Genomic DNA, 13,503 nt, shown 5'->3' with positions numbered 1-13,503 from the left:
GCCTTTTCGTTCGGGTATTGTTTTTATGCCAAGTATGCAGCTCTGCTACGTATGACTGTACAGACACGCTCATTGTTTATCGTTTTCTGGTGGCCGTTTCTGATCGCCTAACTACTTGTGCAAGGGCATTCCTGGCGCACTACCAGGTGATAGTTTTTGTTTCTTTCAAGAAAAATACACATATACCCCCCAATGTCGCGTAAAAACAAATCATCACTATTTTATGCAGTACCCAAGCCGTATTTTGGTTACAAATATTTGGCAGATCTTACCGTATCTGCCGTCAAGATGTCTGATGGATAAACACTCGATTATCCACCAAATCCTTCAACACTTCTGCCCTCCGGTGACAAAAACATGCTTGCGTCAAATCTATGTACGCTGTGTCCAGTAGCACTAATCAGAGGAAACCACACGACTCCGGGACTGCAACTTACTTGCCAGGTATGAACAACGCCTTTTCCACAGCGCCGCGCAAACCGAGTGAAACGGTATTTATGTAAACAGAGTGAGCCTAACAGCTTGCTGAGAAGTTTTCAGACAGCGTTGTTTTCAATAGCGCTAAGCCAGCCAGCGAAGCGAACTGATGACCTTACTCGAAAAGTAGCTACTATGTGAAAATAAAAAGCCCGATTCAAAGCAAGCCTTGTGAACCGCACAGTTTACTGGAAACAGTCTTGCAAATCAGAGCTGGACGTGCGAACCGATCGGCTTACTGGATAGCTGGGTCCTACGTGATGTTAAATAGCGCGAAGAGAGAGAGAGAGAGAAAACTATTTGGTCCATTAAGGGTTTGGCGTTCGGTCTTCGTCTTCAACGCTGCAGACGCTTGACCTTCTTAGCAGAGTTGGGCCCCTAGTCCAGGGCTCCACTGAGCCGCGCTTCTTCGCTTGCGTGCTGCACCAAAGAGAGCGAGCCGCGCGAACCGAACAGCTCAATCAAAGCCATGTTTGGTAACTCCATCGTTTTGAAAAGCTCCAAGCACAGCGGGGTGTGCGAACCGGACCGCTAAATTTAAGCGATGGCCCGGAAGTACAATAAAGTAAGGTAATGAGCAAACTTAGCTGTCGCAAGCGGTTGTTCTTCGAGGGTGCGAAATTTTTCTTGCTAATGCTGTGCAACCACGCCTAACGTCGATCCCGTTCGACCTTCTAGCACTAAACGCAGAAAAATGTGTTTCCCTACTCGACTTCACAGCTACACACCAAGGCGCAGTAACCAGCCGTAATGTTACGGTAACTTCTGGCGCCTGTGTTCACCAGATTCAAACTGCTCTCGACAGCGACACAGCTCACATTCCCCGTCAGCTATCCCGCGCCTTGTGTTCATCCTGCCTACTGAAAGTGCTCGGAAGGGACACGGCGGCAACAGGTCACGTGAGACGAGTGAGCCAGTCACCGGAGACCACGGCAGGCGGCGGCGCGCGGAAAAGAAACGCGAAACTCGGAAATTTTTTTCTTGTGACGCTTTGACCAAGCCGGCAGCTTCCAGCGCGCTGCTGCTGGTCTTTTGGCCGAGACGACACTTGTAATGCAGTTGAATACAAAACAGGCTCGTGTGGAAGAATTTCTTATGGGGGGGGTGTGAGTTTGCGAACGTGCATTATACGTATTTCACGATTCCGGCTTGTATCATCTCCAACCAATCTGCTTTCCGGTAGCCATTACACGCTTACATCTACTTTCGATTACGGGAGAGCCATATAGTTTTCTGCTCTTCACGGAACGCTCTCCCGTGACGCTTCCTTATTCATTAGGTGTTTCTCTATATTTTTCTTCTCTGCACGTGTGAAATCAGCCACTTTGCGATTCTGTGCTCGAGTGGCTGCACAACCACCCGCATGGACAGCTCGCGCGGGTACGCTTTGAGCGCCTTGAGAACCAGCGCTTTGAGAAGCGTGACGTGTTAGGCATGTCGCATAGCAACAATTCCCCTTAAAAACTGGAATGTGATTTGGGGCTGAGTTGAAAAAGCTGAAAATAATTCCTTCCTGGATGAGCTTGGTGTGAGAATTGAGTTATGAACCTTATCATATTTGTGGAATGCGCGCTGAAGCGCCAACTTTTTTACACTAGTTATCACCTTCACCAACACATTATTACTTATTGTTAAAATAATAATCGCCGTAATAATGATAATCGGCATGGCTCAGAATAAATTATATGGTTAATTATCATTAGTTTTGTCCCAACAATAGACAGTTCTATCCTCGATATCAGCCCCTCGAAAAGTCTGCAAAGCGACATTAGAAACAGACATAATCGATCCGGATAAGTCAAGTTAACTCGTCGGGGAAGACATCTGGTAGTGTTTGTAGATCATTTAGAGACCTTATGCTTTGCGGAACGGGGCAGCGCGTGTCACGACACGGAGTATACTACTTGGGCGTGCCCACGTAAACAAACACACGTAAACTTGCTGTGCCACTTCGAAGAACAAAATAAGAACACCTGTTGGCTGCGGTAAAGCCAATCAAATTCAAAAATGTTAACCTAATCCCTAGTCAGATTACGGCACAGTAGACGCAATTTTGCGAAAAAGAATAGTCTTGCTCTCTTCCAAACAAACTAGAACACCCGCGTGCAACTCCCCTCTCCCTCCCACCACCTGCGCGTGAAAGAATGGCTTCCATACGTACGTGACGGTGACGTACCCATCGAGCTCCCGTTTGTGTTGTGTTCCGCGCGTGAGCAGCATGTAGAACGTCGCGTTTGCAGGTACGCAACGCCGTTGAGCACGCAACATGCGCCGTATTGAATTCTCGATTTTCTTAGAAAATGAGCGTCCGCATCTTCAGCGGACAATTAAGAGAAATGACGGGATGGACTATGCTGTAGCGGGATTTTACGACTTCATGCATGACGCAGCTTGCGAATAAAAACTAACTTCTTGGACTTCACGTGCCAAACCCGCCGTGGTTGCTCAGTGGCTATGGTGTTCGGCTGCTGAGCACGAGGTCGCGGGATCGAATCCCGGCCACGGCGGCCTCATTTCGATGGGGGCGAAATGCGAAAACACCCGTGTATTTAGGTGCACGTTAAAGAACCCCAGGTGATCGAATTTTCCGGAGTCCTCCACTACGGCGTGCCTCATAATCAGAAAGTGGTTTTGGCACGTAAAACCCCATAATTTCTTTTTCACGTGCCAAATCCATATATGATTACGTAGCACGTCGTGGTGGCTGACACCGGAGTAATTCTAACCCCGCCGTCACCGTGATGTCCGTATAAACTCCAAGTACGATAAGATCCCATTTGTTCCCGCGAGCCATATGCTGTGGGTGGGAGGGCAACTGTGCGAGGCTTAGCTCCGAAGGACCGATGCTCGACGCACACCCAATGGTAGAGGTCATGTGATTCAGCGGGCGCAACTCGGGGTAAGGAAGTAATACCGTTGTGGAAGTGAGCGCTGGGAAGGCCAGGAAAGTGGTCGACTTCCTCAATAGCACAGTCGCGGCTGTGCAATCCTATCTACACAGCTGGGAACATACACACATACACGGCCCACGCACCACATATCTTTGACTGAATCTGCGGCGGTGGCAAAGTTGAGACCAGCGCATGTTTGCTAATAGTGGCTTCATGTGCGCTGTCTTCTCGTGCGCCAAGTGTTGGCGAGACTGGATGCGCTTTGTAGACGATCCCAAGGAAGACGACGGGACAGGCGCTTCTTCCTTGTGATCGTCTACAAAGCGCATCCAATCTTTCCAAATGCAATGAACCAACTTGCCCAACGACGCATCCTTCTAAAATGTTGGAGGTCACATAAAATCAAATTTCTCAGACAAGCTGCAGTAAAAGGAAACAGGTTGTGTTTCGTGGGCTCTGCCTGAGCTTTCCACTACACCGGCATTGTGGTAGCGAGTGTTCGCTGGCATCAAGTCAGGTCGCATCGTCTTTCCATCTGCGTAAATTGCATTGCCTTTTGTACTTTATTTAGTAAGCGAACGTTTACTGCAATTTATACTGCCGATAAAACCATGTGCTTCGTTTACACTCCTCAGCAAATCAAACATCATAATCGAACGAGGCGGCGGCCTGCGCTTTCTGCGCCAGTGGTAAGAACAGGCTGGTTACTGGCAGAAAATTTCACTCACAATCCATCACAAAGGTTCTCGCTTACACTTTATGCCGCAATGTATGCTGTGGATGTGCCAAGCATAAGGCGCCGCCACCCACGTGTTTCGGGTATTGTGATTGAATCGCTGAGCACTAATACTTTGCTATCGATATCAATGCTGCATCTTTCTGTCGAAACTGCAGTTTTTCAATTTTCTCAAAGGTGCTATAGTTAAAGACCGCTGGAAGATATGACTACTAAAGGCCAACTACGTGTTGAGGGCAATGACGTCAATGAGGTCTTGAGAAAAGACGCAGCGTGCGCCATCTGCATATGACTCTCTAAGAAAAATAACTTTGATGCGACCTACGCATCTTTAGCGTGAATGCCCTGAGTATGCATCGTCATTTCTATGAACAATATGCATGTGGTATAGAAGGATGTTATCTTTTTATTTTCTTATTTAAGAAAACATAGGTGAGTCGTTTTGCGTCAGTCAACTGCTGTGCTGCATTCTTTCCGCCTAGAGCGCGACTTCGTCCTCTCTGCACTCAACTAGGAAAACTCGCTTGGTTGCTTCCTGACGTACGAAATTCGTACGAGAGCCCAATTACTCCATTGAAACACTTCATTGTCAAAATAAGCGCGACGGGTAGATTTCAAATAAATACTATCCTTGCCTCAAGTTAGTTTGGCACGTACTGAAACGTACTTGGCCGTATTTGCGGCACTTTCCATGCGTTCCAACATTATTGTCAGCAATTTCGGTACTTTTCGGGCACGCTTGCCGCTCCTGGCGTTGTGACGCAGTTAACGAAAATGAGCTCGTCTACGGCGACGCAGTTAGTTTCGCGTGTGCAGAACCTTATGGAGTCAAGTGGGTAAACCTTTTATGATCCCCCCAACCCCCGCTCGCCCCCCACACAAGCACGCCTAACAACCATTCCCTTCCTTCGGTACTCACGATTGCCGAGAATGCCATGAGTGATTCCCAACTGTGATAAAATGGGAGCATGTTACTTGCGCCTGCAGAACGCGCAGAGGCTCAAAAGCCAGGAAATCGTAACAAGAAATTTCCGCCTTCTCAGATACTGAAAGGCTTTGCGCCTACGCATTTGTGTTGAGCGCAAGCATTCTGCGAGCGTCTAGAACAGTCGGGCTGGGAGCTTGCGTGGTTTACATTTATGTGTACATCGCGTAAGTCAAGGTTGAGGTCAAGTTGTATCGAAAATGTGCAGTCTTCCGTGTATTTGCGCTCCTAAAAAATTCGTGCCGAACAGGGGAGCTCTCACATAAGCATCCGGGCTCGCTTCTCGCGGGGACAAGACTGGCACATGACGCAAGCATGACGCGCGTCTGGCTAGCCTGGCGTGTCCTTATCCTGTAGCTAGTCGCAACATAAATAGGCCGCAAATTATCAGTTCATATATATGCAAAAAACGGAAGCATTTGTATATGAATTTATATGCAAAAATGAAAGGATAAAAAACAATGTCTGCTAACATTATTCCATATTCATTGCATTTTCGGTGCTCGCGGTAGATAATGGACGGTATTAATACGTACTACCGTGAAGACATATAACAGTTTGCCAGTTTTCGCCGACTGTCCGCTCATAATGAATTTTTTGTGTATGTTTAGGCTGCAGAAACGAAGAAACCCCAGGATACGCACCTTTGCCTTAAGGCCCTTACCGCTGAGTAGGCGTAAATGGTTAAATTTATGTGAAAAGAAAAACACGCGTAGGGTTACCGCCCCCTACTTGTGGGCACAACTTTGCGACGCGATATATTGTCGTTCAGAATGGGAGTCAAGGTTGTTTAAATTTGTTTAAAATTCGTCCTTCCGAGTTCAAACGGCTTTTGTGAGCTGATCATTTTAAATAAAACACTCTTTCATAAATAATTAAACACCACAAAACTGTCTGACGACCGGATTCGAACCCACAACTTACATTGAAGAAGCCCCATATTCAAACCATTACGCCAGGGTCGCGTGCATCGGCGAGCGGCAGAGAACACACCTGTGAATTTCCCGTGGGTAAGCAAGCGCATTCAGACGCTTGGTGCTTTCGTCTTGGCCTTACCGAGGCGCAGTTAGAACGGAGGCGATAGCTTGCTCGGCCAAGCATGACGCAAGCAGCCAGAGAATTACGTATGCTAGTAAAGGGAACGTCATTTAAAGAGGATGTGTTTGAACAAAGGCTACCGTGACGGCGAGCAGACTAGGCGAGAGAAAAGAAAACCACTACGCCAACTTTCCTCTGACAAACAGAAAAGCACTACACCAACTTTCCTTTGCCAAACACAAGACTGGTTGTAAGAATTACCTTACTGTGCAAATGGTTATAGTGTGGGTGGTAATCTTTGCAGTTGCTGATCTCTTAAAATACGGCAGTCTTCGTTTCAAGTGTACAGTCTTGGCTTCATAAGTAATGATTGCAAAGAATACTACGCGCCATGTGACAATTCCCCCGCTGAGAGTTACTGCCCAAATAATTTTTCTGAAAAACATGCTGCCGCGTAATATTTTAGGAGTGCCTTCTTGTCGCTCCTACCCGTAACCATATCTCGAAATGAGTTATTTTTGTCACTGCGATAGCTTTCTACGGTAAAGAAACGATGTAATACATCTATACCTCAAAGTTCCTTTAGCCGAATGCGTTTGAGCCGTCATGCTTCATTGCTCTTGTAGGATCCTGGCTTTACCCGTTTCGCTCACTACGTGCGTCGCTGCTCCAGGTTTCGAGAGAATTCGAATACCCTTCGGACTTGCTGAGCTGAGACAGACCTCTACTCACAAAATTAACACTCTGGACAAGTAGCAGCCTATAACAATTATAGGATGATGTCATTGGACACTTTCCTACGCCACATTGTAATCTCGCTTTCATGAACGTTTGCGACACATGGGCTCTGGGCCACTCTTCGACAGGTAACTCTTGCATAGAGCAAGGGACGGAAGAAATAATTAAGAAAGCAAGGCCAAGTGCCCAAGTTTAGGGCAGACAGGATGAAATCAAACTCTAAGTGGAGAGAATGCAGCACAGTTATTGCAAAGGTGGACTGACGCAAATCGACTCTTGTATTTTTCTTAAACAAGAAAATCAATAAACATCCATGTAGCAAGTAGGTGACGCCCCCTCGGACATAATCTTGGTTCACCCGCCAAGCTCGGCGGCCTGCTATAGCTCGGCAGGCAACAGTGGTCACCCGCACCACAATAAACACCGACGAGCACGGCAGCTCGCCGGTCAGTAATCTTACAGCACCACCACGCTGAGAAGCCCTCCCTTGTTCACGACCCGGGGTGGATTGTGACACTGGCGACGAGGATGGGATCCTCGTGACTCTGGCGAAGAAGCTGGAGACGAGTACCTACGGAGCGTCCCACGCCGCCGCGAGCGGCGAAACACCGCCCCCCGTTGCTGTCGCCATGCCGCTGTACGGAAGGCTCGAGCCGTTCGAGGGAGATGGGTCCGCCTGGCAAATTTACGAGGAGCAAGTCCACGTGTTCTTCCGGGCAAACGACACACCCGAGGCCAAACAGCGGGACATTTTCCTGGCCAGCTGCGGGAACCGCGTCTTCAGCCTCTTGCTCGACCTTCTGAAGCCAGCCACGCCGCACGTTAAGACGCTGGGTGAGCTGCTTGCCATACTGCGCTCGCATTTTAACCCAGCACCGTCCACACTCATGGAGCGTTTCCGCTTCAACAACCGGAGCCGCCGGGAAGGAGAGACCCTCGGGCAATTCGTTGCTGCGCTACGAGGGTTAGCGAGTGCCTGCGCCTTCGGGGACCAACTGGACTCGCTGCTCCGGGACCGTTTCGTCTGCGGAATCAACAACCCCGCCGTGCAGACGCGACTCCTGGAGCTTCCCGACCCGTCGCTGGACGACGCCGTGAAGGCAGCGCTGGCAATGGAAGCTGCCGCCAAGGACGCCGGCGAGATTTCCCGTGCGACTGGCTCACCGTCGGCGGAAGCGGCGGTCAACAAATTCGCGACAAAGGGCAGTACCTGCGGTCGCTGTGGTGGTGCCCACTCCCCTTCACAGTGCCAGTTCTCTCAAGCACAATGCTTTACGTGCGGGAAAACTGGGCACCTGGCACGTGTATGCCGAAGTGGGAGGACGAACAGCAAGCAGCAGCCTGATTCAAGCCCAGGTACAACACAAGCCCGCGTCCAGGGTAGCCGTCGCAAGGGTACGCGGCGGAGGCATGCGGCAGCAAGCTCAAGTTCTTCCGCGGCCAGGCTCCACGTCGTGGCCGAGGACCCGCCGATTTTAGACATGTGGCACACAGGCTTTGTACCGTCGTCTGTGCCGCCATACATGCTGACCGTCGAAATCTGCAGGCACCCCATTTCCATGGAGCTGGACACGGGGGCCAGCGTGTCTGTAATGGCCGGGAAGCTCTTCAAGCGGACTTTCCCCGGCGTGTCCGTCGAGGCTTCGGGCGTGATGCTGCGCAGCTACTCCGGGCAACTCTCCCAGGTCCAGGGTCAGGCACAGGTCAGCGTTCGTTTTGGCGACAGGGAAGCAACCCTTCCCCTTTACTTAACGAAGGGGTCGTCGCCGACGCTGCTGGGCCGAAACTGGATTCATGTACTGGGCATTCGTCTGCCAGAGTACCCGGAAGCCAGCTTGCATGTGATGCAGAGCTGCCAAATCTGCCAGGTGCATCAGCGAGCCTCGCGTAATGTGGAAAGCACCCCCTGGCCGTTCCCACAGAGACCCTGGTCCCGCCTACATGTGGATTTTGGGGGCTGTGGCGGTGGTGGCGGAGCAGCCTCCCTGCGCTTGGAGGACCTGCAGAGCCAGCTCGAGGAACAGAGGGAGCTGGCATCGGCACGGCTGTTGGAGCTAGAGCAGCTCCAGCTTGACCACAAGGAGGCCCTGAAGACGGTGGAGCGGCTGAGGATAGAGCTGCGGTCGCTGCCCAAGAGCCTGGTGGTGAGCACGGCAGAGTACAAGGGCCTGCAGAGCCAGTTCTCCGTGCTGTACAACGAGAGCATGCAACTCAAGACTCAGCTGGACGAGTGTCGCTCCTTGCTGTCGACAGCCAAAAACTCACACCTTCGCCACATTGAGCAGATGGAAAGCGAGGAGCTCGTTGTCCAGAAGAAGCTTCGCTCGGAGGTCATTCGCCTCGAGGACAACATCGTGCAGATTCGTCGAGAGTACGAGAATGTACGCACTGAGTTTGAGGTGTCGTCGGTGTCCAGCGAGCAGGCTCAGCCAATCAACCGGGAGATGCGGCACATTATAACGAGCCTGCAGAGCCGCAACAGGCAGCTCAAGAGCGAGGTCTCCCGCAGCAAGCGCAAGCTGCACAAGGCTCAATCAGAGACGCAGAAGCTGAAGCAGAAGCTGGCTGCTGACCAAGGGTGCCGTCCCGGGCATTTGCCAGAGCCGGGAGCTCCAGTTGTCGCCAGGAACTTCCGTCCTGGCCCACCCTGGTCTGCCGGACAGGTGGTGTCTCCTGCCAGCGCCTCATCGCTGCTTGTCCGCATGCCAGATGGGGCCATGTGGCACAGACACGCCCACCATGTCAGACCTCGCCTCGGGACCTGGCCAGCACCCTCGACTGCCACTGAGTTCCAGCCCGCAGGAGGACTAGCGGCAGCACCAGTCGCTTCTAGCGGAGTACCACCTACCTCGGAGGCGGCAACCGTAGCCAGTGGTGCGGCACCCGTTGGACCGGTGTCTAGCTCGGCACCACTCACGAGGCCGACCACTACGGACCCTCCGGATGGAGCGAGGCTGGCCCAGGCAGCACCCGGCGTTGCCACACCCGACCCGTCGACACCGGTGCCCAGGCGGAGTACTCGACGGCGGAGGCCACCAGACCGTTACTCGCCTGGGTAGCAGGCACCGTCGACCCAGCTAGGGTGGAGGCAGAGCCTCATAGTGTGAACTTGGACGTTGTTGAACTTGGACATTTGTTTGAACTTGTACGTTTGTTTTTTATTTTAACAAACAAACTGGGGGTGAGGGGTTGTAGCAAGTAGGTGACGCCCCCTCGGACATAATCTTGGTTCACCCGCCAAGCTCGGCGGCCTGCTATAGCTCGGCAGGCAACAGTGGTCACCCGCACCACAATAAACACCGACGAGCACGGCAGCTCGCCGGTCAGTAATCTTACAGCACCACCACGCTGAGAAGCCCTCCCTTGTTCACGACCCGGGGTGGATTGTGACAGTGCTTCATATTGTTCATAGAGTGAGTGAGTGAGTGAAAACTTTTGAGTCTTTCAAGAGTTTCGCGGTTACGAGGTCTCCGTCCTCTTCATCTTCTTGGCGCTGGCGACTTGAGACTTCTATCAGCAAGGGTGGGCCCCTGTTCCAAGACTCCACTGAGTCGTGCTGCATCGCTCGCGTGCTGCACTAGGGCCTTTGGGCCGTGAGCTCACTGCTGGTGAGCCGACTCTCCCATTGCTCCGCACTCGGGTGTTCGTGTTTGTGGAATGCTTTGTTGCGTTCGCACTCCCAGGTGATGTGGTACAGTGAAGGTTTGGCACCGCACCAAGGGCAGGTGGCCCTGTATTGTGTCGGAAGCATCTTATTGAGCACGTGTAATTCGGGAAGGAGTTTGTTTGTAGTCTGCGCCAGCTGGTCGCTTCCTCCTTTGTGAGGTCTTTGTGTGGTGGCGGATATCTAATTCTAGTTCCTCTATGGAAGTTCAGGTTCTTTGCGTATCCCCCCTCGCAAGCCTGTAGGTGGGTCTCCGGGGCATTCGACCGCCCAGCTCGGAACGCTTCGCCTCGAGCTAGGCTGTCTGCCCTTTCGTTCCCCCCTATGCCTACGTGACCCGGGATCCAGATTAGTTTGTGCCTGGGCTTTTCCTTCTCGGCGGAGGTGGCTCCGCTGAGTATTCTGAGGGCAGTTTTGCTGATTCTGCCTCTCGTGTAGTTCCTGCACACCTCTTTTGAGTCCGTCAGTACGTTGAGAGATTGGCCTGTTCTATAACCATCCGCTGCCGCCAGCGCTACGGCAATCTCCTCGGCCTCCGCTGTACCAGCGACCTTTGCCGTGGCATACGTGATCGGGTTTCCTTCCTTGTTAACCACTACCGTCGCTGCCACGCGTTCTCTTCCGTGTGGATATACGGTGGCGTCCGCGTATACTGTATTGTCTAGCTGGGCTAGCGTTCTCTCAACGTATTCGGCCCTAGCTTTTCGCCTGTTTTCGTGTAGGTTGGGATCCATATTTTTTGGCAGTGTTCCCACATTAATGGTTTTCCTGAGGTGGTCCGGGACGTCCGCGTATCTGTCTGTCAGTCCGCTCGTATAACAACCCAACCTCCTCAGGAGCGCTCGTCCCGTAGGGGTGCCTCTGAGTCTCGCGGTTTGCGTACCCAGCAGAGCCTCGGCGAGCTCGCTGAAGGTGTTGCTGATGCCCAGCTGGAGCAACTTCTCGTTCGACGTGTTTCTCGGTAGACGCAGAGCCGTCTTGTACGCCTTCCTGAGGATGGTGTCTGCTTGCTCTCTTTCTGCCTTGGTCATCACGTGGTACGGCAGGGAGTACGTGACTCGGCTGACAATTAAGCTGTTGACTAGCTTGAGAGTGTTTTCTCTCATTCAGTATCTCTTTTGGGATAACCTATTGATCATGCGGCCCACCTGTTCCGCCACCTTGCTCAGCAGGCTAATGGTGTGGCTGCACTTCCGGCTACCTTGTAGCCACATGCCCAGGATCCTAATCATGTTCTTCTCCGGGATGTTGTGTCCCTCGATGGTCACCTCTAGTGTCGCTTGCGTTGGGTGCTTGCCGAACCTGAGGAGCTCCGACTTCTCCGTGGACCATCGCAGTCCCTTTCTCTGGTGTAGTTTTCCACGCAGGTCGCCGCTTCCGGCAGTTTTTCTTGCTTTTCTCCGAGGGATCCTTGGGTGACCCAGATCGTGACGTCGTCGGCGTATATCGCGTGCTGGATGCCTCGGATCTCCTTAAGTTTTCTTGCCAGGCCAATCATTCTCACGTTGAAGAGGACGGGCGATTTGACGGATCCTTGGGGTGTGCCCTTGCACGGCGTGGGGAAGACGTTGCTTCTCAGCTCGCCCAGCCCCACCGTCGTCGTTCTGTTGCTAGAACTCAAGACGCGAACTGTTGGCATTGACGCCAAAGGTGCGTAGGTCGTCACAATGTACACCTCTTTCTTAGAAACTGATCTGAGCATGACGCACACTCCGGCATATTTCTCAAGACATCGTTGTTGTCAGAGCCCTCAAGGAGTAGTTGGCCTTTTATAGTCATACTTCTTAACAGTCTTTAATTATAACGCCGTTGAGAAAAATACAAAAATAGCAGTTTCCATAGAAAGGTGGAGCGTTGATATAGATAGGAAACTGCTAGTGCTCAGCGATTCAAGCAAAATACCCGAAACACGTGAATGGCGGGGCTTTATGCTTGGCAAATCCGCAGCATGCATTGCGACATAAAATGAATGCAATAACGTTTTAGGTGGAGTGTGAGTGAAATTTTCCGCCAGTAACCAGCCTGTTCTTACCGCTGGCTCAGAGAGCGCAGGCCGCCGTGTGGTTCGATTGTCGTGTTTGCATTACTGAGGACAGTAAACTAAGTAAAGTACGTGGTTTTATCGGCAGTATCAATTGCAATAAAGATTCGCTTACTAAATAAAATATAAAACACGTTGCCGTGTGCGTGCATGGAAACATGAAGCGACCTCACCGGATGACCGCGTACACTCGCTGCCACTACGCCGACGTCGTCACAAGCTCAGGCAGAGTCAGAGCGCGCAACCTGCTGCTTTGTTCTTCAACATGTCTGAAAAATTAGTTGTTATGGGACTTTCAACAATTGGCGCACAATAGGACCGCGCACTTGAAGCCACCATTAGTATGCGCTTGTCTCACCTTCGCGACCACCGCCGATTAAGTCGAAGAAATATGACGCACAGGCCGTGTATGTTGACAGCTGTGCGGAACGTCTTGCGCTGCCACGACTGAGCAAGCTAATCAGTCGAGGACTCACCAGGCCTTCCAAGAGAGCACTTCAGAACGTTATTGCGTGCTCAAGCTGACTGGTGTCCGCGTCATCTAGTGACCTTTAACATTATGTGTGCGCCAAGCTCCGATCCTCTTTAGCTTACCCTCACACACTAGAGGTTGATCCCACAGTATCTGGCTCACGGGGATAGATAGGATCTTATCGCATATCGACTTTATAGGGACATCACGGCGAAGACAAAATTTCACCTGGAGTACCCTAGAATTCATATCGCCAACAGAAGAAAAAAAGAAAGATATGCAGATCCCTCGCCCGGCGAGTCAGCAAGGTGAAACAGCTCACAACGACGCGACAGGGGCTGCCGGTCTTCTTGACAAACAGAGCACTCAGCGACCGTTGTAGAAGCTGCATCGAATACCAGAAACGTATTCATCTATAAAACGTGTTGCATCAAAAAACACAGCCAGTGGTGGTTATCAGG

Source organism: Dermacentor andersoni, chromosome 4 (genome assembly GCF_023375885.2).
Source record: "Dermacentor andersoni chromosome 4, qqDerAnde1_hic_scaffold, whole genome shotgun sequence".
Lineage (NCBI taxonomy): Eukaryota > Metazoa > Arthropoda > Arachnida > Ixodida > Ixodidae > Dermacentor > Dermacentor andersoni.
Note: the sequence above shows the minus strand (reverse complement) of the source record.